The 26434-nt window shown below is 51.0% G+C and overlaps 1 protein-coding gene and 1 pseudogene across 2 annotated transcripts in view; one reads left to right on the top strand and one right to left on the bottom strand.

The window, feature by feature from the left end:
• TSPAN9 (tetraspanin 9) overlaps window positions 1-20423 on the bottom strand; it is a 206737-nt gene extending 186314 nt beyond the window's left edge. Inside the window, exons 1-2 of one of the 2 annotated variants that reach the window (XM_055359218.2) lie at window positions 20328-20418; window positions 14071-14137 (exon numbers count right to left, since the gene is read on the bottom strand). The gene's annotated coding sequence lies outside the window, so the exon portion shown is untranslated. Of the gene's footprint in view, window positions 1-14070; window positions 14138-20327 lie in introns of both variants that reach the window. The other variant, XM_055359219.2, reaches the window with a different exon arrangement.
• Window positions 20424-24357: 3934 nt separating this feature from the next.
• On the top strand, window positions 24358-26401 carry LOC101136197 (large ribosomal subunit protein uL13-like; annotated as a pseudogene).
• The last annotated feature ends 33 nt before the right edge of the window (window positions 26402-26434 follow it).

Genomic DNA, 26434 nt, shown 5'->3' with positions numbered 1-26434 from the left:
TTGCTAAAACAATGCAGTTAAGAGATAAAATAGGCCAGGCACCATGGCTCACACCTGTAATCCCAGCACTTTGGAGAGCCAAGGCAGGTGGATCACCTGAGGTCAGGAGTTCGAGACCAGCCTGGCCAACATGGTGAAACCCCATCTTTACTAAAAACACAAAAATTAGCTGGGCGTGGTGATGCACACCCATAGTCACATGGCTACTCAGGAGGTTGAGGAGCAAGAATCACTTGAACCCAGGAGGCTGCGGTTGCAGAGAGGCGGGATCACTCCACTGCACTCCAGGCTGGGCAACAGAGTGAGACTCCATCCCAAAAAAAAAAAAAAGAGAGAGAGAGAGAAAAAAAAACAATGCCATATCCAGGAAGCATTTCAAGCAAGGTAGATCACACTGAGAACAATGAAAAATGAAACCTCATGACTAGGAAAGGAAGAAAGAGCTACAAGTAATTTGGCATTACAGAAACAATACGGACAAAGTGACTCTAAGCGAAGAACGAGGCTGGATGGGAGCAGATGTCAGTCCCCAGCAGGCTCTGTGGGTCTCAGGCAGTCACTCAGCCCTCCCTTGCAGGCCAAGGATGAACCACCTTGTTCTAGACAGGTGCAACTGATTTTCTGAACCTAAAGGCAAATTTGGCAGTTTTCCTAACAGGAGGGTCCAGAGAACAGAAGCGAGCTCTGGGATCCGAGTGTAACACCTGAGCCCTCAGCCTGCCCCCTCTTCATGGGAACAACCCAGCTGAGATGGGTCCAAGGGTAGACCCCATTCGGAACAAAGACAGAGGCAATGAAAACATTCTACCCATCTTTAAGGCTCTTCTCCCTGCAACTCCTGGAATCAGGTAACTCTTAAGCCAGAAAGGACTTCAGGGATCATAAACCCCTCACTTGACAGATGGAAAAATCTGAGGCACCAAGAAATGACATGACTTGCCCCAGGCCAGCTGGGGGCCCTGACTCCTACTGGGCAGCTCTTCCCACTGACCCGCTCTGCCTGTCACATCCGGCTGCACTCTGCACTCTGCACTCTGGCCGACGTCCTGCATCGGTGCACATCTACACATGTGTGTCTCCACACGTCCACACTAGCTCCTCAGGGGCAAAGACAGACCCCGGCATCACTGAGCTCCTGACTTCCACAGAGGAGGTGCTCACATGTCTCCCTCATGTGCACTGAGTGAAAGGGGCTTCTCTGCCTGACTCTGGGGAAGGGAGAAAGAGATGAGGACTCCCCAATCATTTGAGACCAGAGCTGTCCCTAGCCTGATGTGGGAGAAGGACAGAGAAATTGAAAGAGACATTCAGAGAGGCAGAGAGGCTGATGCACCACCCCAGCCAATGGCTGTTACCAGGCAACTTCCCCAGAGGCATGGATTGGGGGGGGAGCCGTTCCTCTGGGCTCTAAGTCCTGCTACCTTATCAGATTGGCCCTGGGCCAGCACTGTACTTGCCACCCCTCCTCCAGGAAGTCACAGAAGAGGAAGAGGAAATCGTCTTGAACTTTCCCTCTCTTCCCCTGCCCCCTCCCTGCCATAGTCCCTTCCCTTGCCCCATTCCTCCTTGTGGGTTCCGGGGTGAGCACCTCCTCCTAGAGGTGAAGAATGAGCAAACTCTTGGGCTGCTCCTGGAGCCTCGCTTTTTAACATCCTTCCATTCTGCTCAATTCTCAGAAGCCAGTGGCTGGGAATGCCAGAGAGATCTGAGCTCAGCCCACCAAACCCAAAATAGCCACACACGTGCCTCTCTCAAGTCCTCATGGATTTGGCCATTTTGGGTGCATGTTTTCCTCCAAAGCTGCCCACAGACTCTGCTGGGAGCTCTGAGGTGACCCTGGGTCGAGCTGACGAAGACGGGAGCAGGCATGGGAGGAGGAGAGAAACGACAGAATCTGGGTCACAATCCAGAAAGCCTGGCTCCAGCCTCCTCTGCTGAACTGCCCAGACACCCAAGGAAAGCCAGCCTCAGTATCCTCAGCATGAAATTCTGAGCAGTGGCCTCCTCTTCCCTCAACGTCCTCGCCACCTCTTTTGGGAAAGGCAGCATAACTCCCCTCCCAGAGCCATGGACACTTTAACAAGGAGCTCCTGACTTAAGAAAGATCCTCTGTAATCCCAGCACTTTGGGAGGCCGAGGTGGGCAGATCACAAGGTGAGAAGATCGAGACCATCCTGGCTAACATGGTGAAACCCCGTCTCTACTAAAAATACAAAAAAACAAAATTAGCTGGGCATGGTGGCGGGCACCTGTAGTCCCAGCTACTGGGGAGGCTGAGGCAGGAGAATGGCGTGAACCCGGGAGGCAGAGCTTGCAGTGAGCCGAGATCGTGCCATTGCACTCTGGGCGACAGAGCGAGATTCCGTCTCAAAATAAAAAAAAAAGAAAGAAAGAAAGATCCTCACTGCCTCTCCTGAAATGTTTGAAACCCCTGCGATATGAAGATGGGTGGTTTTAAAGCAAGCAAGTGTCTAAGTGTCCTGGGCAAATGGACGACAATTAGGGCCACATCTCTTAGATCACAAGTGCAGTATTCATTCATTCATTCAAAGAATATTTCTGTGTCCACCAGGTGCCAGGCAATGAGAAAACAGGGAAAGCACCAGTGAATGGGAAACCAAGGCCTCTGCTCTTCAGAAGGAATAAAGAGACAATGCACAAGAGATACTTACGAGAGATGTTAGAGATGCCCCTGCCTCTAAGAATGCCAGTGAGGCCGCAGAAGTCCCATGCCAGTAAGCCAGTTCTCTAGCAGGCAGCGCAGACCCTGGAGTCGTGGGGAATCGGGAGGTAGAGGTGGCTGCAAGGTCTCAGAAACACCAGGGTGCACAGACCAGTCCCTACAGCACTGGGTTTAGGATGTGGCAGTATCTATGTTTTGGTTCCTGACTTGAATCAAGACTGTATTAAAGATTATTGATTTTTGCCGGGCGTGTTGGCTCACGCCTGTAATCGCAGTACTTTGGGAGGCTGAGGCTGGAGGATCACCTGAGGTCAGGAGTTCGAGACCAGCCTGACCAACATGGAGAAACCTCATCTCTGCTAAAAATACAAAATTAGCCAGGAGTAGTGGCAGCCACCTGTAATCCCAGCTACTCGGGAGGCTGAGGCAGGAGAATCGCTTGAACCCAGGAGCGGAGGTTGTGGTGAGCCGAGACTGCACCACTGCACTCCAGCCTGGACAACAAGAGCAAAACTCCATCTCAAAAAACAACAACAACAACAACAACAACAACAAGATAATTGATTTAAAACAACCACCCAAAAAAACAGATATTCCCTTAGGTGTTTCTTTAAAGCCACGCCATCATCCTATGAATGCCTATGAGGACTGCTTGGCAATAATTTTCTTGGAGAGGCATGGGGAGGTCCCTGGAGTCTTCTGCTCTGCTGCAGTTTCCACAGAAAGAAAAGGTTTGGGAATTTCTCCTCTAGAGGCAATGTTGGGAAGGTGCGCAAAGAAAGCAGGAATCTAGGGGTGGCTTGACCCTACCTCTTAGATTTCATCTCCAAAAGGCCATGCTGATCTCCTGCCACTGCTAGAAACAGGAAGCCTCTCCAAGAGGCTGTGGCATTTTAAGAGAAGACTCCTGGGCTGGGCATGGTGGCTCACTCATGCCTGTAATCCCAACACTTTGGGAGGCAGAAGCAAAAGAACCCCTTAAGGCCAGGAGTTCAAGAGCAGCCTGGGCAACATAGTGCGACCCCATCTCTACAAATAAATAATAATTAGTCAATCATGGTGTTGCACATCTGTGGTCCCAACTACTCAGGAGGCTGAGGCAGGAGGATTGCTTGAGCCCAGGAGTTGGAGGCTGCACTGAGCTATTATTGCGCTACTGCACTTCAGCGTGCATGACAGAGTGAGACCCTGTCTCTAAAAATAAATAAATAAGTACAAATTAACAATAAAACAAAGCAAATCAAGAGAAGACTCCTGAAAACCAAAGAGCCTCCAAAAGAACAAACATCTAACGGCAGGGGTTCCACCAGCTGGCCAAGCTAGTGAAGAGGCATTTTAAGGTAGGATGGGGTCTTTCCCTCAATCCCTCAAACTGTGATTGGCCCAGTTGAGTTTCTTTCCGTAGCTGTAACTCACTATCCCCTTCCTATCTCCCATCAACAAATATCTGTTAAGGCCTACTCTGTGTCAGGCACTCTTCTAATGGGGGATCCATTCGATCTGCCCTCTGTTCCCTGCAACAGAAACTTGTGGCTGGGTAGGAGGTGGCATGAGGTAGCCCGCAGCCCCCATCCACGTTCTGTAGCAGAATCAGGAACTGCAGCTGATGCCCTCCCCACAGACCTGAGGGCACTCGGAGACTTACCAGCTTTTATGGGTGAGCTGGAGACCAGACCCTACCTCTCCACTTTTCTTCCTGTGGTCAAATTCACCTTCTCCCTTGCCCCAGAATCAGGATGGGGGCTCACACTCAAGATCCCTACTGCCCCCCATGCCTGGCCCCCAAAGACAGGGTCAAGTCCATCTACTTCGGCTGATGGGCACAGCACAACCAAAGCCAGCTGGAAGGTGGGCCCAGGAAACCAGACTGCCAGCCCATCTCCCAGAACTGGGGGCAATTCTGTGGCTTCCCTTCTTGGCCTAAGTGTGTCCCACAATTCATGTCAGCATCCCAAAGGCCAGCGGCCCCAAAAGTATTCCCAGAGAAGACAATGTCTATGATTCAGGTCAACGCCAGAACTCTGAATGCTTTCCATGTTCCAGGTTCAATCTGAACATCAGAATGTGAGCTCCTCGCAGGAAGAGGCCCAGCCTGCAGTGTCCAGGCCAAGAGCAGGCTGGAAGCACTCGCCAGTTCCCCCAGCCCTGGGCGTGGTGGCAGGGAGGCCTGCCTACTCATTTCTAACCTCCCTCTCAGCCAGTCGACTGCGGCTTCTCTGGGAAAGCCACACACTGGTTCCAAAGATGTTGCTACTGTACTCCTGAAGAACAATCCTCAGAGCCCAGGGAGTCCACTGAGCATCCTCAGGGAAGGACCATCCTTATCCTTACGGGGACATCCAATGTGCCAAACAACTGAGACCCATTTGGATAAGCATTGGGTAAGGTGGATGATGAAAGTGGGTAGCGTCATTTTTTATGTCAAATTAGGTGTGACCATACAGCAGTGAGAGCTCACTGCTGAGTCAAGGCAGGCATCTCCTCTCAGGGGGCTCTGGCTGTATCTGTAGCAATCTTATCCCTTCCTACTTGGCTTGCTGCCTTCAGAGCCCACTCCTGGGTGTTATAGGTGCTGCAGGACTGGGCCCTCAGGAACTACGAGGGAACTGGGTAAAACAGAAATAGACATTTGTAGCCATGAGCAGAAAGAGCTGGGGACTGACCTAACTTTACACTTGGCTAAAGCTCTCTTATCACACGGAGCACCTAGGCCAAAAGATGCCTCAGACCCTTGAGGAATCAAAGCGCACAATAACGACTTACTGATTCACTGACAGTATGACTTGAATCCATCCTCACAGCCATGGAGAACAAGTAACGGAGGGGTGGAGCGGGGACCTGAGCAGAGAACTAAGGAGTCAGGGAGGGCCTTGCAGGTCTCTGCTTCTGGGGAATTTACCTGCTACAGGCCTCAAGCTAGCGAGCCCTCAGTTGGAGAAGGCTGAGGAGCTCTATCCAGTTTTTTCCAATTCTATGGCCAAAAGCAGTTGCTGAGGTTTCTTTTCTTGTCCGTGATGCCAGATTTCTCAAAGGTTTGCACAGTCAGCATTGCATGTTTTTGTCAACACTGAGCACTGATTAATATAAAACCTGTGAGCTGATCAGCTCATTAACCCTGCAACAGGAGCACAATGCTGGCACCCCCAAGTCACCCAGAGGCACTGGGAGCTCCCAAGGGTGCTGCGGTGCCAGGCCGTACTCCCTCCTCCAACACAGTCTTCAGCAACTCCTCTCCCACAGCACAGCTGAAGAGGCCAGGCCAGAGGCAGAGTTGTGGGGGTGCAGAATGCTTTCACAGTGAACCTTTTCAGCTACAAAACATTTCTTTACTAAAAGCTGCTGAGGGGGAGCAGGGAGACAATAAAACACCAAGGGGATTTCAAACGCGTTAAGCCCACTCTGCCTTTGTTCTTATTTGATGGATGCAAAAACCACCCAGCCAGTTGACAGGCAAAAGAACACTGCTGCACGGGAAAGTGCATTTCATCAGGTCCAGCCTCGGATCTCCAGGGAGAGGTAAGTTTGATGAATGACTGGCGCTGGGGAGAACTCTTCCACCAGCAGCTTCACTGCAGCATCCTCTAAGCTGGGGTCTGGGGATGCATTAATGACCCATCACTGGCTCTTCCCCTGCCTCCTCCTGCCTCCTTGCCATTGGTGACATTTCACAGGAAGGGAATAGCCACTAAGGCAGGTGATGAGAAAACTAAATATAAAAACGAACACCTTGTGGGAAGTCACGGTGTCGAGTCCATTGTGAGTTGCCTGAGAAGGAAAAGTGAGTCTGTGAATCACATAGGCCTGGGCCCTCTTATTTCATATCCGAGGTTATGAGCAGATGCGGAGGAAGCCTGGAGCATAGTGGTTGGCAAATGAATGAATAAAATCCCAGCAGACGCCTGGGCCTGGAAGGCCGGACTAGCTCTGTTAAAGACCTGTCGCTCACTGACACATTTTTCAGAGATGCCATGAAAATTAGCAGGGAGTACCAAGAAGACAAGCTCTTGGCAGCTTGCAGAGGGCAGGAAGGTTTGACTTCTACAGCTCTCAGAGCCACAGGGCAGGAGACACTGTCTACTACAAAGCCCAAGCCTCTGCCAGCGCTGGCCGCGTGCACACACACAACACACTGACTCCACTTCAAAGGACACCCAACATGAAGATCAAGCGTTTGCCAGTTTCCCTGGATGACCCATCTGGGGATGAACAGTGATCTGGGAGGAGAAGGGGTCTGCACCATCTTCCAAAGATCGGTGGGGTCTATTCCTCATTATCTCTGCGGTCTATTCCTCATTATTCCTCATTACCTGTGGGGTCTATTCCTCATTATTCCTCATTACCTGTGGGGTCTATTCCTCATGCTTCTGGGCACAGGGAGGGATCGCATGTCCGCGTCCTCCCCACCTGGAACACACACACCTTCCTTGTGCCGTGGCCAGCCTTCCCACCAAGAGGTGGAGTCTGCCCGCCCCCGGAGTTCTGCTGGTCCCATGACTTGCTTTTACCAACAATCAACAGACAATGCGTGTGTGAGGCTTCAGGGCCTACATATTAAGAGGTCTTGTAGACTGTTTTCACCTGAAAGGCTAGTTTCCTTGACAGTGAGAAACCACGTAGCAGGGGAGCCCAGCTGACAGCCAGCACCAACCACGAGATATATGATGAAGCTTCCTTGAGCTGTCCAGGGCCTGCAGAGCTATCAGCTGACTGCTACCGCATTAATAAGCCCAGGCAAGACTGCAGAGACCAGCCCAAAAGGCTAACCCATAGAACTGGAAGCAAAGAAAATGGTGTTTGTGTTAATCCACTATATTTTGGGGTGGTCTATGCAGCATAAATCTCAGTGATGAATGGAACAAAATCCATTCAGCAAGTCTGTGCAACTATGGAAAAGAATAAGGTTGTTCTGAATGTACTGATGTGAAACGATGCCTAAAGAACAGGCAAAACAGTAAGTTGAATTCAATTCCATTTATGGAAATTGAGAAGATAAATAGGTGGACGGCTGGATGCTAGTCTATCCAGAAATATCTGGAAATAATACAAACCAAAGTATTAACAGTGATTATCTCTGATGGGTAGGATTAGGGGAGATTTTCCTCTTCTATAATTTATGTAATGTTTGGATATTATAATGAGTTTTTATTATTTTGCAACAAAAAAAAGGATGCTTTTATTTTATTTATTTATTTATTTATTTATTTATTTATTTATTTAGAGACAGGATCTCACTCTGTTGCCCAGGCTGGAGTACAGTGGCGTGATCACAGCTCACTGTAGCCTCAAACTCCTGGGCTCTGGCAACCCTCCCACCTCAGCCTCCCGAGTGGCTGGGACTACAGGTATGCATGCCTGGCTACGTTTTTTAATTTTTTGTAGAGTCAGGATCTTGCTATGTTGCCCAGGCTGGTCTCAAACTCCTGAGCTCAACTGATCCTCCCACCTCGGCCCCCCAGAGTGCTGGGAGTACAGGCATAAGCTACCACACCCAGCCAAAAGGATGCTTTTTAAAAAAAAAATTCACCTTGAGACCAGGCGCAGTGGCTCACACCTGTAATCCCAGCACTTTGGGAGGCCAAGGCGGGCGGATCACAAGATCAGGAGATCAAGACCACCCTGGCCAACATGGTAAAACCCTGTCTCTACTAAAAATACAAAAATTAGCCAGGCGTGGTGGCACATGCCTGTAATCCCAGCTACTCAGGAGGCTGAGGCAGGAGAATCGCTTGAACTAGGGAGTGGGAGGTTGCAGTGAGCCAAGATCGCGCCACTGCACTTCAGCCTGGGGGACAGAACAAGACTCGTCTCAAAAAAAAAAAAATTCACCTTGAATTCTGCTACAATCTAATTTTTCCTATAATGTCCCTTTTCTTTTTTTTTTTTCTTTTTTGAGATGGAGTCTCGCTCTGTCACCCAGGCTGGAGTGCAGTGGCGCGATCTCAGCTCACTGCAAGCTCCACCTCCCAGGTTCATGCCATTCTCCTGCCTCAGCCTCCCGAGTAGCTGGGACTACAGGCACCCACCACCACGCCCGGCTAATTTTTTCATTTTTAGTACAGATGGGGTTTCACCATGTTAGCCAGGATGATCTCGATCTCCTGACCTCGTGATCCGCCTGCCTCGGCCTCCCAAAGTGCTGGGATTACAGGCGTGAGCCATCACACCCAGCCTATAATGTCCCTTTCATCCTGTCATTCCACTGTTCAAAGACCAACACTGGCTCCCACCACCAGCCTCCTGCGCCTGAGCTGCTCCGAGCAGTATGTCAGGTGCCCCAGACGGAACAGCTCACCCTCTCCTGCAGGCCACACCTGTCCCCACCCCAACCAAGCTCCCAGCCAGCACTACAACCCCTCAGAGACCCTTATCTTCCCTCCCTAAATCCCAGCCCTCCCTCAAGGCCCAGCCTGATCCCCTCTGAGTTTCTCAAATGGATGCCAAGAAAAAGTTCCACCAACCCTGCCCTGAATTGCATGGTCTCCAGTGTTCTCCCTGCACTGCGGGCACAAACTGCTCCGTCCAGGAGACCTTCACAGACCACCAGCTCCAGCTTCTCTGGCCAACAGTGGAGGCAGGCTGAGCCAAGACAGGTTGTTCCAGCCCCCTCCCCTCTCTGCCGGCCACAGCCTGGATGATGGGTGACAGCCAGGCCTGGATCTTCCCCCCCAGCCCCACCCATCCCCAGCAGCAAGTCAGTGGAAGCCAATTTGAAATGGCTGCTAATTTGGAGTGACTCACACCATGGGTGATGCTGTAAGCACCTCCAGGTCCCACATGCTGCAGACAGCACTCAAAATGGTCGAACAAATCCAAACTCTGGCTTCAAACCTAATTGTTTTCCTGGGGGACCCGATGGCTCTTCCTCACTCAGGTCTTTGCAATCTGCATGTCCAGTTTTTAAACAAAGCTGTTTAGAATCTCCCAGGATTAAGACAAGTGGAAAATTGCAAGCCCAGACCTGTACCTCATTTTCTCTAAAACAAAACATGTCATCCTGCACGTTCACACACCCGGAAAGACACAGTTCATTCAAACTCAGCTGGGCACCCTGCCCCTCTGAGCCCTCCTGTAGAGCCTGGCCCTGAGACGGGGCTGGGGACTTGCTGAGGCAGGATCTTCTCCTACTGTCCCTGGCACTGCCACCCCCAGGGCTTGTCGGAGAGCTTTGGGCCCCTAAACCTCAGTCTCCACACTGGCAGGTGGCCAGGGGAGAGGCCGTCAGCAGGGTTCCCAGGTACCGTGTCCAGGTTTTACCCTGCCATCTAAGGGGAAGGCACTCACATCACAGGTATATACTGACATTTTTTTTTTCCAAGATGGAGTCTTGCTCTGTTGCCCAGGCTGGAGTGCAGTGGCCAATATTGGCTCACTGCAACCTCCGCCTCCCAGATTCAAGCAATTCTCCTGCCTCAGCCTCCCGAGTATCTGGTATTACAGGTGTGCACCACCAAGCCCAGCTAATTTTTGTATTTTTAGTAGAGATGGGGTTTCACCATGTTGGCCAAGCTGATCTCGAACTCTCGACCTCATGATTTGCCTGCCTTGGCTTTCCAAAGCGCTGGCATTACAGGTGTGAGTCACCATGCCCGGACCCTTTTTTTCTTGAGACAGGGTCTCACTCTGTCACCCAGCCCGGAGTGCAGTGGTACGATCATGGCTCACTACAGCCTTAACTTTCTGGGCTCAAGCAATCCTCCTGCCTCAGCCTCCTGAGTAGCTGGGACTACAGGCACACACTAATTACCACACCTGACTAATTTTTTTTCTATTCTTATTAGAGACGAGGTCTCACTATGTTGTCCAGCCTGGTCTCAAGCAATGCTCCCGCCTTGGCCTCCGAAAGTGCTGGGCCTACAGATGACAGCCACTGTGTCTGGCCTATACTGATCTATTGAGAGTGCACACGTGGGCCCCTCCACTGAGTGCCAAAACAATGCAGAGTGCCCTACCACACAAACCCATGCAAGCACACCCAACACACATGTAAGGCAAGTGTGCACATAGTCACTAACACCCACACATGTGCATGGCTGCACCCTGTTTCAATCTTGCTCTGAGAATCCCTCCCACCCCAGCTCACTTCCCTCACCTGTTCACTGTCCTCAGAGGCCCTCTCCCTGACTCTGAACCTGACACATTCCCCACATTGCAAGGGGAGGGACCAGACTGTGTGTGTTTCCAGCAACATGTGCACCCCATGATTGGAGGCGGTGTGCCTCCAAGTGTGCGCACAGCCAGGGTCACTGCCCACGAGGGCTCAAGGGGGTTGCCTCAGACACAGTTGGACCTTGTTCCAGCTGTACAATAATATATTCACTTTAATTTTTGCTTGTAACCTGAAGAAGGGCCATTTTTCAAATTTCGCACAAACGTGCTGTAAGAGTTAGCAGCAACCCTAAGCTACTAAGGCCAAGGCCAAGGCCTCACCAAGATCCTGTACCCCAAAGGCCACAAGACCCTCCAGCCTTCCTGCAATAACAGCAAAGCCTCTCCAGCAGGTGGGAGGATTTCAGGGGGCACTTACTGAGCTTCCTGACTCTTCGGACCTCCTGGACTGCTCTCTACCAGATCTTTTCCTGTTCCTAACACAAGATCAGATGTTCTAAAAATGATGACCATTGAGAGTAGAAATGGTCACAAGACTCTCAGAAAGTGAGTGAATATTCAAAGTATCATCAATTTCCAGCCATCCACTGTAAGGGAGCCTGAGAGAAAACAGAGGGCGGAAGGGGTGTGGTAAATCAAAGCACAGATAATACTAAACAATAGGCCAAAAAAAAAAAAAAAATCTACATTTGGCTCCAAAGTATCAGGTTGAAATGCAGATAGGATCGTGCTCCCAACTCCAGATGCCAGCAAAGGGGTTCTTCTATCTCCTTCCCATTCTGAAGAGCACCCTCCTGGTTCAGGCTAAAATTCTGGTTACACTTTTGGTTTGAGAGCAAGGAGAGAGTTTGGAAGCTAACCTGCTCCAGGCAGATATTCTCATTTCGTTATGCTGTGGCTATGATTGAAGTTGAAATGATTAACATGCAGGGCTGGAGTCCAGCAATGGAGGCTTACTCCTCACTGCCTCAGGCAGGGGCACGAAGAAGAGAGTTTAAACCAAATCAACAGCAGAGCCGTCAACACAGGACAGAAGTCAGGCAGTAGGACCCCGCCACTCGCCACCCACAGGGCAGGGGACCATCTCCGCAAACAACTTCCACCCCCAGTCCGCTCCTATCAGAAGTCAGCATCTCCAGTTTACTCATTAACTTCACTCTTTCCTCCTCCATCCACCTCCAGGTCAGAGGCCAGGAAGGCACTAGTCAGAGGCAGAAGGCAGGCCCAGGACTGGAAGCCAAAACCCAGGCATACCAACTCATCCCACCTCAGAAACCACCTCCAGCAGAGCCAGAAAGAACCTTGGCAGTGGGTCACCAACCTTGTAGGTGAGGAAAATGGCCTGAAGAAGCCAATCGACTTGCCCAAGTTCGCACAGCAGTTAGAGGTAGGAGCAGGAGCCAGGACAAGAACCTCCCACCCCAGAGCTGGTCAACATCTCAGAGCACGGCTCCAGAGCATGACGAGAAATGCAAAACCAAAGCCCCCTGGAGCCACAGCCATCAGAGAGGATCAACGTCCTGTCTGCTGAGGCCTCCACTCACGTCTCCCTCACTTAGGTTTCAACGCAAATGCACAGAAGAAAGACGGTCATCTGGATAGACACGGCTGGTGACGTCAGGGGCTAGCTGTGTCTCCCCAAGGCCATACAGGCCTCCTGGGGAGCCCTTCACCAAGTTCTGTCTGGCAGGGCCCACCAGGAACAGGCCCCACAGGATGTGGGGGACATGCCGCACAGCAGGACGGTCATTCCCTTGTCCTTAAGTCCTTCCCTCTCTGCCGCCCGGTCTTTTTTTTTTAAAATAGGGACAAAGTTTCACTATATTGCCCAGTCTAGTCTTGAACTCCTGCCTCAGCCTCCCAAAGCACAGGGATTCCAGGCGTGAGCCACTGCACCTGGACGGCTACTGCCTGATCTTCACCAGACTAATTTTCCTCCACCCAAGCCCATGTGCCTAGCGGCACTGCACCATCCAGTGATATGCGGTGCCTCAAATCCCAGAGCTGCAAGAATGAAAGCAGACACCCATCCGGGCCCCAGGGAGGCGGGAGGAGGACTTAAAATGGGAGCTCAGGCATTCCTGCCACAAGCAGGCTCAGGGAGGGACCTGGAGCGGATTCCCAGAGTCAGTTAAGAACAGCCGCAGGTCTGCATTAGAAAAGGCAGGCGCTGCAGGGTCATAGCATCTGGGCTGGAGCCCCTGCTCCGGCTAACACTATGTGGGCCTTACCTGCTGTCGCTGGTAAAGGAGGAGGACATGACAGCTACCCCACGGGGCCTTTGTGAAAGTTAAATGAGATTTAAATTATAACTTCATCTGATTAAGTTAAATTGGTTGTGGACATTTGTAAAGGGTCTAAAACTGAGTCCGATGATGATGACAAATATGAATACTGGCATCCTAAGTACAACGTGCAAGGCATGGCAGGACAATAAGAGGTTCCTGGCCACTCTTGGGACACCAAATAATCCCTGCTGGAACTCACAGACAAGACAATCTTTGGCAAGATGAGCCACCAGCCAGCACCATTCCACCCCCTCTCCCTGCTCCACCGACTACACCACTGGGTTAAGGGAAGGTAAGATTTTACAAATCACCCAGCAGGGAGAAGCCGCAGGAGAAAACACACATAAATTAAACATAAAAAGGCCCAGGTCAGTAAACAGCACCCCAAGGGAACCTGAATCAGCACCGTCCACCCCCACTGTCTGGCTGCCTGGTCTAGTCTGGCACAGCGGAGGCCTCAATGCACAAGTGCTAGGAACAATGAACAAACCATCAGCAAGATCCCCAGGAGCCTGGAGGATCAGGGAAGAGGGCCCCGTAGGGGTCCTGGTGGAGGGCAGTGGGCAGAGCAAAATGGAGACACTAAGGATTGGCCAGGACTCCTGCATCTTCTCTTCTGGCCTGTTGTGGGAGGCCCCTCCACCCTGGCTCCCAAGCCTGCTGGGAGGAGACAGGAAGCAGGAAGTTACAGGCCTCTCCCTAGGCTTCCTCCACACAAATGGGGTGGCCAAGAAAGAATCTAAGAGTACCATCAGCCACCAATCAGAAACAGTGGGGAGGAGATCATTCTTGCCTGGCCCCCAAAGCCCAATTTAAGGAGCTTAGAAAATCAAAGCCAGGAGTCAGGGCACGACAACTAGAAAATGTCAGCATCCTCTTCTATCCTGCCCAACCCACAGTTAAAGGGCAAGAAAGACCTTGACTTCAGACAGAGTTTATAACACACAGACGTTCAGAGGCCCTACGCCACAATGGACCCGGACCAACACTGACCTGTTCTCTCTGAACTTCCTGGAAACACCTTGGCTGCTGACAAACAAAAGAAGGTTCCAGGATATTCCTGCAGGAAGGCAAAAAATTAGGTCATCACTTTGGTAAGAAGCCACTCCAGGGTGAATTCTGTCCATCAAGGACCACTCTTTGGGGCAGCAGTCCCCTACCAAGAAACTGCTCACTCAACAAATGGAGAAGGCCAGAAATGGCAAACAGGAAGGCAGTGTGCTAATGCCACTCAGTTGGTGGTGGGTACCCAAGGCATTATGAGCAGAACCCAAGCCCTGGCCCAGCAGAAAAGACAGCTGCGATTGATTAGTGATGTCTGCCATGGGCAGTTACAGAAGTAACAGAATCCTCACCATGTATTTGTCATCCCTAGGGTAGACCTTTGTCATCCAAGGATTTAATATTACAATTTTGGCCACTCACGAGTGACCCAAAGTTTCAAGATATGTAAACGTGTGTAAACTCACTGAGATGTGTTTGCATCGCGTACGCTATGAGGTCAATATAAAGGAAAGGGCCACCTTGTTGTTTTCATCTCTACCACATTCAAAGTTACTCTTATGGAGCAATAAAAACTTGGTGGAAAATGGCCATCAAGTGAGAAATAAAACTGCAGCAGAAACTGAAAGGGCAGTTAACTTGGGGTGTGAGGATATATACAGGAAACATTTGACTCTGCAGAAACATGACTCCGGAGAAAGCCAGGCCCATGAACAAATATTGCTGTGGATACAAATTTGGGATGCTAGAAAGTGCAAGATTCATTTCTTGAGATCGTGAGGGGCCCACTGTGCCTACTCTGTTCTGTGCCTCACAGCAGTGAATTCAGGGTCAAGGAGAACATCAGAGGGAGTTAGAATCCATGCCCTGAAGGGGCTTGCAATCTAGTTGACGAAACAATGCCTACTGGTAACAGCAAATGGCATTGCATTTTCACAATCACCCAGCACAGAATCAGCCTCAATCCCCCTTCACCTTCATCCTTTCCTCACCTCCCCATCCAATCAAGTTACAAATGATCCTGATCCTACTTCCAAAATGTCTCAGGTTCATTGCCTCCTCACCATTCCTCACAAGTGCCCAGCCACTCTCCCTACCATGACGTCCCCTCTTCACAGACCTCAGATTCACCCTCCTTAAGCCCAGCCCTGCTTCTCTTATCCTTGTTCAAAACCTGCAAACTTCCCAGGGCCTCCCAAGGTTGATGGCTATCTCCACAGCACCAGTTTAATGCTGGCACACGGTGGGCACTCAAGTTCTCTTGGAAGAATGAATGGACAGATAAAGTTCGTGGCTGGTGATTTGAAGGCCACCCACAATACAGCTGTTGTCTACCTGCCCAACCTCTCCTCCATGGCTTCCCTGCACACATGCCACACCTGGCCCACCTGCACCATTCACAAGCACCATTCAACTTTCTCAGTGCCTAGCCCCAGGCTGATCCTTCCTCCTTCTGTTGAAATGCAAGCTCCCCTCCGGGGTTCATGTCCACCACCACTTGCTGCATGAAACGGTGCTCCTCAATCAAGGTGACTGAACTGTTTCAACCCACATAACATTCTGCTCTCAGAAGCCATTCGCCTTGTCCTTTGAACTGTCATCTTTCGAACCCGTTTCTCAACTCTTTACTGGCTTATAAGCCCCATGAAGATAAGGATGTTTATCTTTTTTATTTTTGCAGCATCAGAACTTAGCACAGACTTTTTTTTTTGAGAGACAGAATTCTCGCTCTGTTACTCAGCCTGGAGTGCAGTGACACAATCATGGCTCACTGAAGCCTCGAACTCCTGAACTCAAGCGATCCTTCCACCTCCAGCTGGGACCATAGGTCCACAGGTGTGTACCACCACACCTGGCATATACACACACACATACACAATTTTTTAGATACAGAGGCCTCACTATGTTGCCCAGGGTGGTCTCAAATCCCTGGGCTCAAGTGATCCTCCCACATCAGCTTCCCAAAATACTGGGATTACAGATGTGAGGCACCGCATCCAGCCCAGCACAGACTCTTATACATGTGACACATACACTGTTTGTGGAGTTCACTAGAGAACCACCCAAGGAAGTACATAAAGGCCAGGAGCAAAATGAAGACAGAAAATGCCACAGGGGTTCCCAGGAAAAAGAGGTTCATTTGGGATGGGATGCCAGGGTCTTGAAAGGAGCTCAGACATGAGAAAGGTCTTGAAAGAGGAGAAGGATGGAAGAACTATCCAGAAAGGTGGAAGAGGATGAACCAAGGGGCCAAGAAGGAATGCGCAAAGCATGCTTGGGAGATAAGTCTGGCTAGAACCAAGGGTTCCAGGAGGGAGGAGAGTGGCGATAAGGCTAGACAGGCAGGATGCTGAATGCCAGGCTAATGCACCTGGATTAGATCCACTCCCTCTTAGTCAGTGAGGATGACAACCACTGCAGGCTGGGCCCTCACGGCAGAGAAAAGAAGTCTTGTCCTCTCTTGTTCCAAGCATATTAGTCCAGTCTCCTCCACGAGGTTATAAATAACAGCCACCGTTTACTGCACACCTGCTGTATATGAGGCCCTGAGCTACGTGCCTCACATACATCAGCTCATGGCTCCTTCCCAACACCCTGAGTACTTGGTATTGTTATCCTCATTTTGCAAGCAAGGAGCTGAGACTAAAGGAGGTGAAGGCATCTGCCCAAGTCCCAACCCACTCACTCATTCACTTAACAGTGCTGGCTGGCCCTGGGGTTACAGGCCTGTGAAAAGAGGGCACTCCCTCCAGCCATCCCAAGTTCAAGGGCTTCCCACCTAAGCTGGGCTGCTTCTCCACAACTCTCCCGATTAATTCCTCAAGGTCAGCATTTACTAAGCACACAGCAGGAGCTTAATAAAGCACACTAAACAGACAGAATAGTGGCTGCCAGAGGCTGGGAGGAGGGGGAAACAGTTGTTTCAAGAATATTAAAGCTTCCGTTTTACAAGGTAATTTCTGGAGCTCTGTTGCACAACAATGTAAATAGACTTAATGCTACTGAACGGTACATTTAAAAATGGTTAAAATGTACACTTAAGATTTTATATTTGCCAGGCGCGGTGGCTCATGCTTGTAATCCCAGAACTTTGGGGGGCCAAGGAGGGTGGATCATGAGGTCAGGAGTTCAACACCAGCCTGGCCAACATGGTGAAACCCCGTCTCTACTAAAAAAAAAACAAAATTTAGTCGAGGGTGGTGGCGGGCGCCTGTAATCCCAGCTACTGGGGAGGCTGAGGCAGAGAATTGCTTGAACCCGGGAGGCGGAGGTTGCAGTGAGCTGTGATTATGCCACTGCACTCCAGCCTGGGCGACAGAGTGAGACCCCATCTCAAAAACAACAACAACAAAAAACATATTTTACATTCAGTGTTTTTTTAACCACAATTTTAAAATTTTTTATATAAAGCACACTTCCTAATTGATTGAGTGGCTGCCAATATCTTACACTGTTAATTATCTGATGCTGGAAGAGACTCTAGAATATTTCTAATCCAATATACCACCAAAACAGAGAGTTGGAAAGAGGAGGTAAATTGCCCAAGGTTGCACAAATAGGTGGTGCCAGGTGAAGACAAGGCTCAACATAGAGGAAAGGGGCTGGGCGTGGTGGCTCACGCCTGTAATCCCAACACTTTAGGAGGCCAAGGTAGGAGAATTGCTTGAGGCCAGGAGTTCAAGACCAGAGACCAGCCTGGGCAACATAGCACAACCCTGTCTCTACCAAAAAAAAAAAAAAAAAAAATTTTTAATTATCTGAGCATGGGGCCTGTACCTATAGTCCCAGCTACTCGGGAGGCTAAGGTGGGAGGATCACTTGAGCCCAGGAGTTGGAGGCTGCAGTGAGCTGCTTGCGTCCCTGTGCTCCAGCCCAGGCAACAAAGCAAGACCCTGTCCCTAAAAAAAAAAAAAAAAAAAAAAAAAAAAAATAGAAGAAGGGGCTAAGTACAGTGGCTTACGCCTGTAATCCCAGCACTTTGGGAGGCCAAGGCAGGCGGATCACCTGAGGTCAGGAGTTTGAGACCAGCCTGGCCAACATGGTGAAACTCCATCTCTACTAAAAATACAAAAATTAGCCAGGTGTGGTGGCGGGCACCTGTAATCCCAGTTACTTGGGAGGTTGAGGCAGGAGAATCACTTGAACCCAGGAGGCAGAGGTTGCAGTGAGCCGAGATAGTGCCATTGCACTCCAGCCTGCGCAACAAAAGCAAAAGTCTGTCTCAAAAATAAATAAATAAAATAGAAGAAAGGCAGAGAGGCAGATGGCAGAATAGATGGCACAAGGCAGGAAGGTCAGAAGCCAGGGTTCAAGTTTTGCTTCTTTCACTTAATGAGTTTTGTGACCTTAGATAAGATACTTATTCTCTCTGAGTATCATTTTCCTAACCTATAAGAAGGCAATTAAAAGTAACAAACTTCAGCCAATGTGGTGGCTCACGCCTATAACCCCAGCACTTTGGGAGGCCAAGGCGGGTGGATCACTTGAGGTCAGGAGTTCAAGACCAGCCTAGTCAACATGGCAAAACCTCATCTCTACTAAAAATACAAAAATTAGAAGGCGTGGCGGCACGCGCCTGTAATCCCAGCTACTCAGGAGGCTGAGGCAGGAGAATCGCTTGAACCTGGGAAGCGGGGGCTGCAGTGAGCTGAGATCCTGCCACTGCACTCCAGCCTGGGCAACAGAATGAGACTCTGTCTCAAAAAAAAAAAAAAAGTAACAAACTTCACAAGATTACGTATGAATTAAATAAAATTATATACAGCTAATGTAACGTGCATAGAAAAAACTTGGCCAAGTATAAATTACTTTATCAACACTAGTTATTGTTATTAATATTAAATATCTGTTCATAGGTTTAAAAAGCCCTGCCAGAATATTAAAATCTGATTAAACCAGACCAAAAAAAAAAAAAAAATCCTACTCTCACCTGTTCAGGGACTTGCACACAGGGGGGTCTTCAGTGAGTGAGAGTAGAACTGAATTACACTTCAAGTTTTATCTACCCCAATCCTCTCCCTCCAACCCACAGCCCAGCTGCATCAGCCATGCCAGGACCAAGCCGAGGGTAGGAAGCCGGTGTAATTGTCTGCCTCTCTGGCTGCATTCCTTAGCTAAATATAAATGATTTGTCCAGGCTATTGTTTGAAATTATCCATAATCCCTCTCCTCCCCTCCCCATTACTTATGATGGCAAGCTGGCTGCGTATCTCTATAGCAAAGCATATATTCAACATTCTCTGTGGCTATTTTCAGTAAAGAGAAGGGAGCTGGCAGGTATATATAGGGATCCTCGCATGAGTCTTCAGTTTTCTCCACTAGTCCAGGAAAGCTTCCTGGAGGAGGAAATACCTGAATCACCCCAGGGAAAAGGACAGCTGCAGGTCAGAAGGGCACGCGCACATAATGAGAGACTGGGTCTCTGAACTAAGAGTTACCAGGTAAGGCAGGTAAGCCCCTGCCTTCTTACCCCCCGTTTTGGTGATGCGAGGAAAAGGTAGCTCAGGGGATCCCATACTAGCCCAAGCTTCCCCAGACAATACAGGCATTTGGGGGAAGATGAAGACGTGACTCGTATATTTTTCAAAGAGGGAGGAGATCCAAGACTCCAGTTCCAAGATGTACAAGTACAAATATTGCTCTTACAACAACAAGCCGGTTTCTTGTTCGGATCTTTTTTTTAAAACCACAAGAAAGTTTTTTGAAGTCCCAAACTTGAATGCACAGATGGGCTAGATCTCCAACTTCGGGGTGTGCCAGAGTCCTGTCACTCGGAGTGCTGATCTTCCAGCAGTGGCCCAGGGGGCGGTCGCGGGTGCCGGGGGGCTGCAGGCCATATCCCAGCCCTGCCCGAAGGCCCCCTGGCCCTCTCTGGGGTCCTTGTATGGACTGTCCCAAGCGGTGCACTGGGTCACACAGTCGGAAACCCTTGCCGGCCCCGGGGTACTCCCTTTCTGAAACGGTCTTCCTCGGAGCCATCCCCTGGAGGACCCCACTTCGCTCGGTGCCCGGGCCCCGCACCCATCCTCCCCTTCCCGGCCCGCTTCCCGCACGGCGCCTACTCTGTTCCTCGTCCTCTCGTCCCACCGCCGCCCTGCCCACACCGCCTCCCGTGGGCGCCCCCGGCCGCTCCCCCTTCTCGGGTCTCGGCCTGGGGGTGCCCAGCCCGCCCGGCGCCGGCCCAAGGCGGCGCAACTCCGCACGCTCTCGAGACCCGCCTCGCCGCCCGCCGCCCGGGCCGCACTCACCGCGCCCGCAGGACTTGGGGGTCTCCGCTCTGCTCGCGCTCCGGCACCGCCGCCGCCGCCGCCAGCGGAAACAGGGGGCGGGGCCTGCCCGGGAATGGCGAGCCTGCGGGGCTGGGCCGCCCGGGGGGCGGAGCGGGGAGGGGCGGGGCAGAGAAGGAGCGCAGGGCTGAGGGGGGCGCCAGCGCCAGTGCCCGGCACTGCCCCGGGCTGGGTCCCCTGCGTTAAAGGAAGGGGAGCCCGCGGACGGGGCACGGGGCCCGCGAGGCACGGGTGCTCTCTCGGGGTTCCGGAAGCCTCCCTCCCCGCCCCGCCGCCCGCATGCCCGGACCGGCCGCTCCTCCGAGGTGCTATGATCACGCCTTCCCCCTGCGGCGAACGGGCCTCTTCCCGGGGTAGGGGCGGGGAGGTCCAGGCCTGGCAGTGCGCTCTCCTGGGTTCTGCGCCCACACGGCACCCAAGGGCCGTCCTGGCCCAGGCCTCGGCTCTCTCCCTCGCGCCAGGCTGCCTGGCCTCGCCACCCCACCCCACCCCCACACCTACGAACCCCTTCCCTGGTGTTTCGGGCGGACTGTGTGAGATACTGACAGCGCGGGTGTGTGTTGGAGCCTGCCTGAGACACCTCCTGCAGAAAGGGCCATGCCTCCCCAGGAGCTGGCGGCCTCCAAGGGCGACTACGGGGCACTGTGTGCGGGAGGGGTGCGCTAAGGCAGGAGAAACTCCAGCTAGGCATGTCTGGCCCGGGCGCTTTTTCAGGCCTGGATTTTATGTGTTTTTTGTTGTTTTGTTTTGTTTTGTTTTTTCTTGAGACAAGGACTCACTCTGTTGCCCAGGCAGGAGTGCAGTGGTGGGATCACGGCTCACTGCAGCCTCGACTTCCTGGGCTCAAGTGATCCCGCCTCAGCCTCCAGAGTAGTTGGGACTGTAGGCGCGCACCACCACGTCCGGCTAAGTTTTTGATTTTTTTTGTACAGACGGTGGTCTCCCTGGGCCCAAGCTGGTCTCAAACTCCCGGGCTCAAGCCGTCCTCCTGCCTCTGCCTCCCAAAGTGCTGGGATTATAGGCCCGGATTCTTAAAGCTAGAAGGCCTAAACTTGTTTCCAAAGAGCACTAAAACGCCATCTCTTCTCATCATTACTGTCATCAAAAATGTCTTCTAGGCCAGGTGCGGTGGCTCACGCGTGTAATCCCAGGAGTTTGGGGGGCCCAGGTGGAAGGATTGCTTGAGCTCAGGAACTCAGGAATGCAAGAACAGCCTGGGCAACATAGGGAAACCCCATCTCAAAAAAAAAAAAATGTTTTAATTAACCGGGTGTGGTGGCACACCCCTGTAGTCCCAGCTGCTCCGGAGGCTGAGGCTCAGGCGTTGGAGGCTGCAGTCAACTAGGATCATGCCACTGTACTCCAGCCTGGGCAGCAGAGGGAGACCCTGTCTTTAAAAATGAAAATTTTCAAAATTTTAAAGAAACTGTATGCTGTGCTTCCCATGTGCCCTACCATTGCACTAAGCTTGACTGGGGACAAGTTTTTAAAACCTGGCTATAATCACTAGGGTCACTTTTGCTTTCTGCTAATTAGACTGGAAGTTTCCACTCATCTTCTGGGCCCCTTTCCGTCACACACATGCAATCTTGTTTTTGTCTATCAGACTAAACCCATAACCCATTTCCTTCTGATCTCCCTTTCCCCACAAGGAAAATATTCTCCTTCCACATTTTGCTTCATCCAAAGCCCTGTTCAATGCCCCTAACAAAGTCTTCCCAAGGAACCCCCACCAGCCCCAATCTCTCCAGTCACTGCGGCAGAGTTGGGTACATGTACCCAGAAAAGGAAACTGGGTCTCAGACAGGGAAAGAGATATACTAGGATTGTCTGCCAGCAAGCCAACTCACTGGCAGACCATTGGACGCAGCCTGGTGAGGGAGTAGCTGCAGGGCTTGAGAGCCAGACACACCTGTCTGAATCCTGGCTCTGCTTTTATGGGCTGGGACCTCTTCAGGCCTGTTTTCTCACCTGTGGAATGGCGCATAAGAATACCAATTATGGGGATGGGCATGGTGGCTCACACCTGTAATCCCAGTACTTAGGGAGGCCGAGGCGGGTGGATTACCTGAGATCAGGAGTTTGAGACCAGCCTGGCCAACATGGTGAAACCCCATCTCCACTAAAAATACAAAAATTAGCCGGGTGTGGTGGCACAGGCCTGTAATCCCAGCTACTCGGAGGGCTGAGGCAGGAGAATTGCTTGAGCCTGGGAGACGGAGGTTGCAGTGAGCCAAGATCATGCCACTGCACTCCAGCCTGGTCGACAGAGCGAGACTGTCTCAAAAAAAAAAAAAAAAAAAGCCAATTCCACAGGGTTGATGGGCTGACCAAGATCATGGAGCAAAAGCACAACATGTGATGTGTGGTGACTGCTCTACAAATGCTAGCTTCCTCCTGCCCTTTTTGGTTTTTGTTTTGTTTTGTTGTTTTTGAGACAGGGACTTTTCTGCCACCCAGGCTGAAGGGCAGTGGTGCCATCATGGCTCACTGCAGCCTCCAACTCCTGGACTCAAGGATCCTCCTACCTCAGACTCCTAAGTAGCTGGGACCACATGTGCATGCCACCATACCCAGCTAATTGGGGTTTTTGTTTGTTTTGTTTTTGTTTTCGTTTTCGTTTTGTTTTGTAGAGACAGCGGCCTCACTATGTTGCTCAAGCTAGTTTTGAACTCCTGGCCTCAAGCAATCCTCCCACCTTGGCCTCCCAAAGTCCTCCTGCCCTTTAAAAAAAGATAGGCGGAGCACAGTGGCTCACACCTGTCATCCCCGCACTTTGGGAGGCCAAGGCAGGTGGATCACTCGAGCCCAGGAGTTCGAGACCAGCCTGGCCAATATGGCAAAACCCCATCTCTACTAAAAATACAAAAATTAGCCAGGTGTGCATGGGCGTGGTGGCACATGCCTGTACGGGAGGCTGAGGTGAGAGGATTGCTTGAGCCCGGGAGGTCAAGGCTGCAGTGAACCATGATTATACCACTGCTCTCCAGCCTGGGTGACATAGTGAGACTCTGTCTCAAATTAATTAATTAATTAGAGCAAATCTGAAATAATGGAATTCTGAAGTCTTAGAGATAGATGAAATCTTAGAAGAAATCCCTCAGCAATAGCCCAGAAAATGGCTTCACTGCTCACTGTCCTTCACCACATTCAGAGATGAATGCCTCAGTGCCTCTGAGGGGCTGACAGCTGGAAGGAAGCTCTGAAGAAAAGCTGTAGAGGAGATGGGATTATTCAGCATAAAGGAAACAAAGGTGACTAGTGGTCTGTGAAGCAGACACACTGATAGTGTCCACTGAGGACTAAACGCAAGTAAACCTGACAATGAGGCACCACCCTCTTGGGGAAGGGACTTACAAACGCATGAAGTCACTGCTTATCATACCAGGCTTCTGAGGAAATGTCATTGCATTTCCCTTCTGGAGGAGATTCTGAAAAATGCTGAGGAGTACCATATATCAGGTTAGATATAGGTAGGGTGACTGTATCCAGGTTTCGGGGGCACATCCTACTTACTCTTCTTGTCCTGGCATAGTTCCTAAGTCCCCTTTCACTCTCGAAATATCCTGGTGTGGATGATAAATTATATGCCATTTTAACTGTGAACAAAGGCAGGACTCCAAACAGCTCCTTCCAGGCCTGGATGTCAGCAACTCTGCTGGAATTTCTGGATCCCCAGGGACTTCAAAAGATAGCGTGTCAGTTTATCCCCTTGAAATCACCAAATCAAATCAAAAATGACAATAGGCTAAAATTAAAGTCCCAGCCAACCACCCCAAGTCAAGCTTCAGGACTGTCCCTGCTGAATTGCGACACCTAGTGGCGAAAGTGCACGCTGCCGGAGCGGGGTTCCGCCAACACTACACATTCGGCCACAGGTTTCAAGTGACTTGCAAAGCAGCTGACAGCTAACATGTACTAAGTGTTTATGTGCCAGGCACAGTTCTAAGTACTTTACATGTTCTAACCCACTGATCCTCACAACAACACCATGAGGTAGGTAGTAGCATCACCATCCCGACATTTTTACAGATGAGGAAACTGAGGTTGAGACAGGTTAAGTAATTTCTCCAAGGTCATTTCACCAGCAAATGACTAAGCTAGGATATAACCCCAGGTTGTCTGGCTGGAGGGCCTGCACAGTTAACTACTGCTCCATCCAGACTGTAATGCACAAAGTTACTTCGGAGGAATCTTCCGCCTGAAGGGACTTCCACCACCCCTCTGACATGGAGATGACCTGAGGGTAGAGTGAGAGGTAGAATGTATGAAGAGTTCCACTCTCGGCCAGGCGCAGTGGCTTACGCCTATAATCCCAGCACTTCGGGAGGCTGAGGTGGGTGAATCCCCTGAGGTTAGGAGTTTGAGACCAGCCTGGCCAACATGGTGAAACCCCGTCTCCACTAAAAATACAAAAATTAGCCGGGCCTGTAATCCCAGCTACTCGGGAGGCTGAGACAGGAGAATCACTTGAACCTGGGAGGCGGAGGTTGCAGTGAGCCAAGATCGTGCCACTGCACTCCAGCCTGGGCAACAGGACGAGACTTCGTCTAAAAAAAAAGAGTTCCACTCTCATGTCTACCAGTACAGAATAGTAGTTTCCACATCTATAAAAATCGCCTGGGCCTGGCGTGGTGGCTCACGCCTGTAATCCCAGCACTTTGGAGGCCGAGGCGGGTGGCTCACCTGAGGTCAGGAGTTTGAGACTAGCCTGACCAACATGGTGAAACCGTGTCTCTACTAAAAATACAAAAAAAAGTTAGCCAGGCGTAGTGGCAAACGCCTGTAATCCCAGCTACTCGGAGGCTGAGGCAGGAGACTTACTTGAACCTGGGAGGCGGAGGTTGCAGTGAGCAGAGATCGCAACACTGCACTCCAGCCTAGGCAACAGAGCAAGACTCCGTCTCACAAAAAAAAAATAAAGAAAAAAAAATGCTTTCCCAGGCGACCGCGGAAGACGGCGGAGGTGCGGGTCCTGGTGCTCGATGGTCGAGGCCATCTCCTGGGCCGCCTGGCGGCCATCGTGGCTAAGCAGGTACTGCTGGGCCAGAAGGTGGTGGTCGTACGCTGCGAGGGCATCAACATTTCTGGCAATTTCTACAGAAACATGTTGCATGTTGAAGCACCTGGCCTTCCTCCACAAGCGGATGAACACCAACCCTTCCGGAGGCCCCTACCACTTCCGGGCCCCCAGCGCATCTTCCGGCGGGCGGTACCAGGCAGTGACAGCCACCCTGGAGGAGAAGAGGAAGGAGAAGGCCAAGATCCACTACCGGAAGAAGAAACAGCTCATGAGGCTACGGAAACAGGCCGAAAAGAACGTGGAGAAGAAAATTGACAAATACACAGGGGTCCTCAAGACCCACAGACCCTGGTCTGAGCCCAATAAAGACCGTTCATTCCTCATGCTTGGCCTGGCCTGCCCTTCCTCCATCATCACCCTGGAATGTGCGGGACCCGGGGGCAGCAGCAGTCCGGGTGCCGCAGGCAGCCTGGGACACAGGAAGCTGGGAGCAAGGAAAGGGTCTTAGTCACTGCCTTCTGAGGTTACTTGAAAGCACTTGGAGAATTATGCAGGTGTAATTTATCTATGACCAACAGGAAGAGCAACCAGTTACTATTAGCAAAAGGGAGCCAGAAGACTAATTAGAGGGGCCCTACCTTGTGAGCGGAGCGGCTGTTTAACTTTCCACCTGGTCATACAACTCTGCAGCTGTTAGAATGCGCAAGCGCTTGGGGACAGCATGAGCTTGCTGTAGTACGAAGGGTATTTATAGAAGCACAGACTGGGAAGATGTGCCACCAAGGGGCTACAGGCATTGCCCGTGCTCCTCAGCTGTATTTTGTAATCAGAATCAAATAAATTACTTTTAAAGAAAAAATAAAAATCAGGGCATTGCCTGGGCACAGTGGCTCACACCTGTAATCCCAGCATTTTGGGAGGCCCAGGCGGGAGATCACTTGAGCTCAGGAGTTTGAGACCAGCCTGGGCAACATAGTGAGCCCTTGTTTCCACTTTTTGTAGCTTTTTTTTTTAAGAAAAAGAGAAAAAAATGATAATTTTTTTT

Source organism: Gorilla gorilla, chromosome 10 (assembly GCF_029281585.2).
Source record: "Gorilla gorilla gorilla isolate KB3781 chromosome 10, NHGRI_mGorGor1-v2.1_pri, whole genome shotgun sequence".
NCBI classification, from domain to species: domain Eukaryota; kingdom Metazoa; phylum Chordata; class Mammalia; order Primates; family Hominidae; genus Gorilla; species Gorilla gorilla.
Note: the sequence above shows the minus strand (reverse complement) of the source record. Positions and strands in the feature narration are given on the sequence as shown.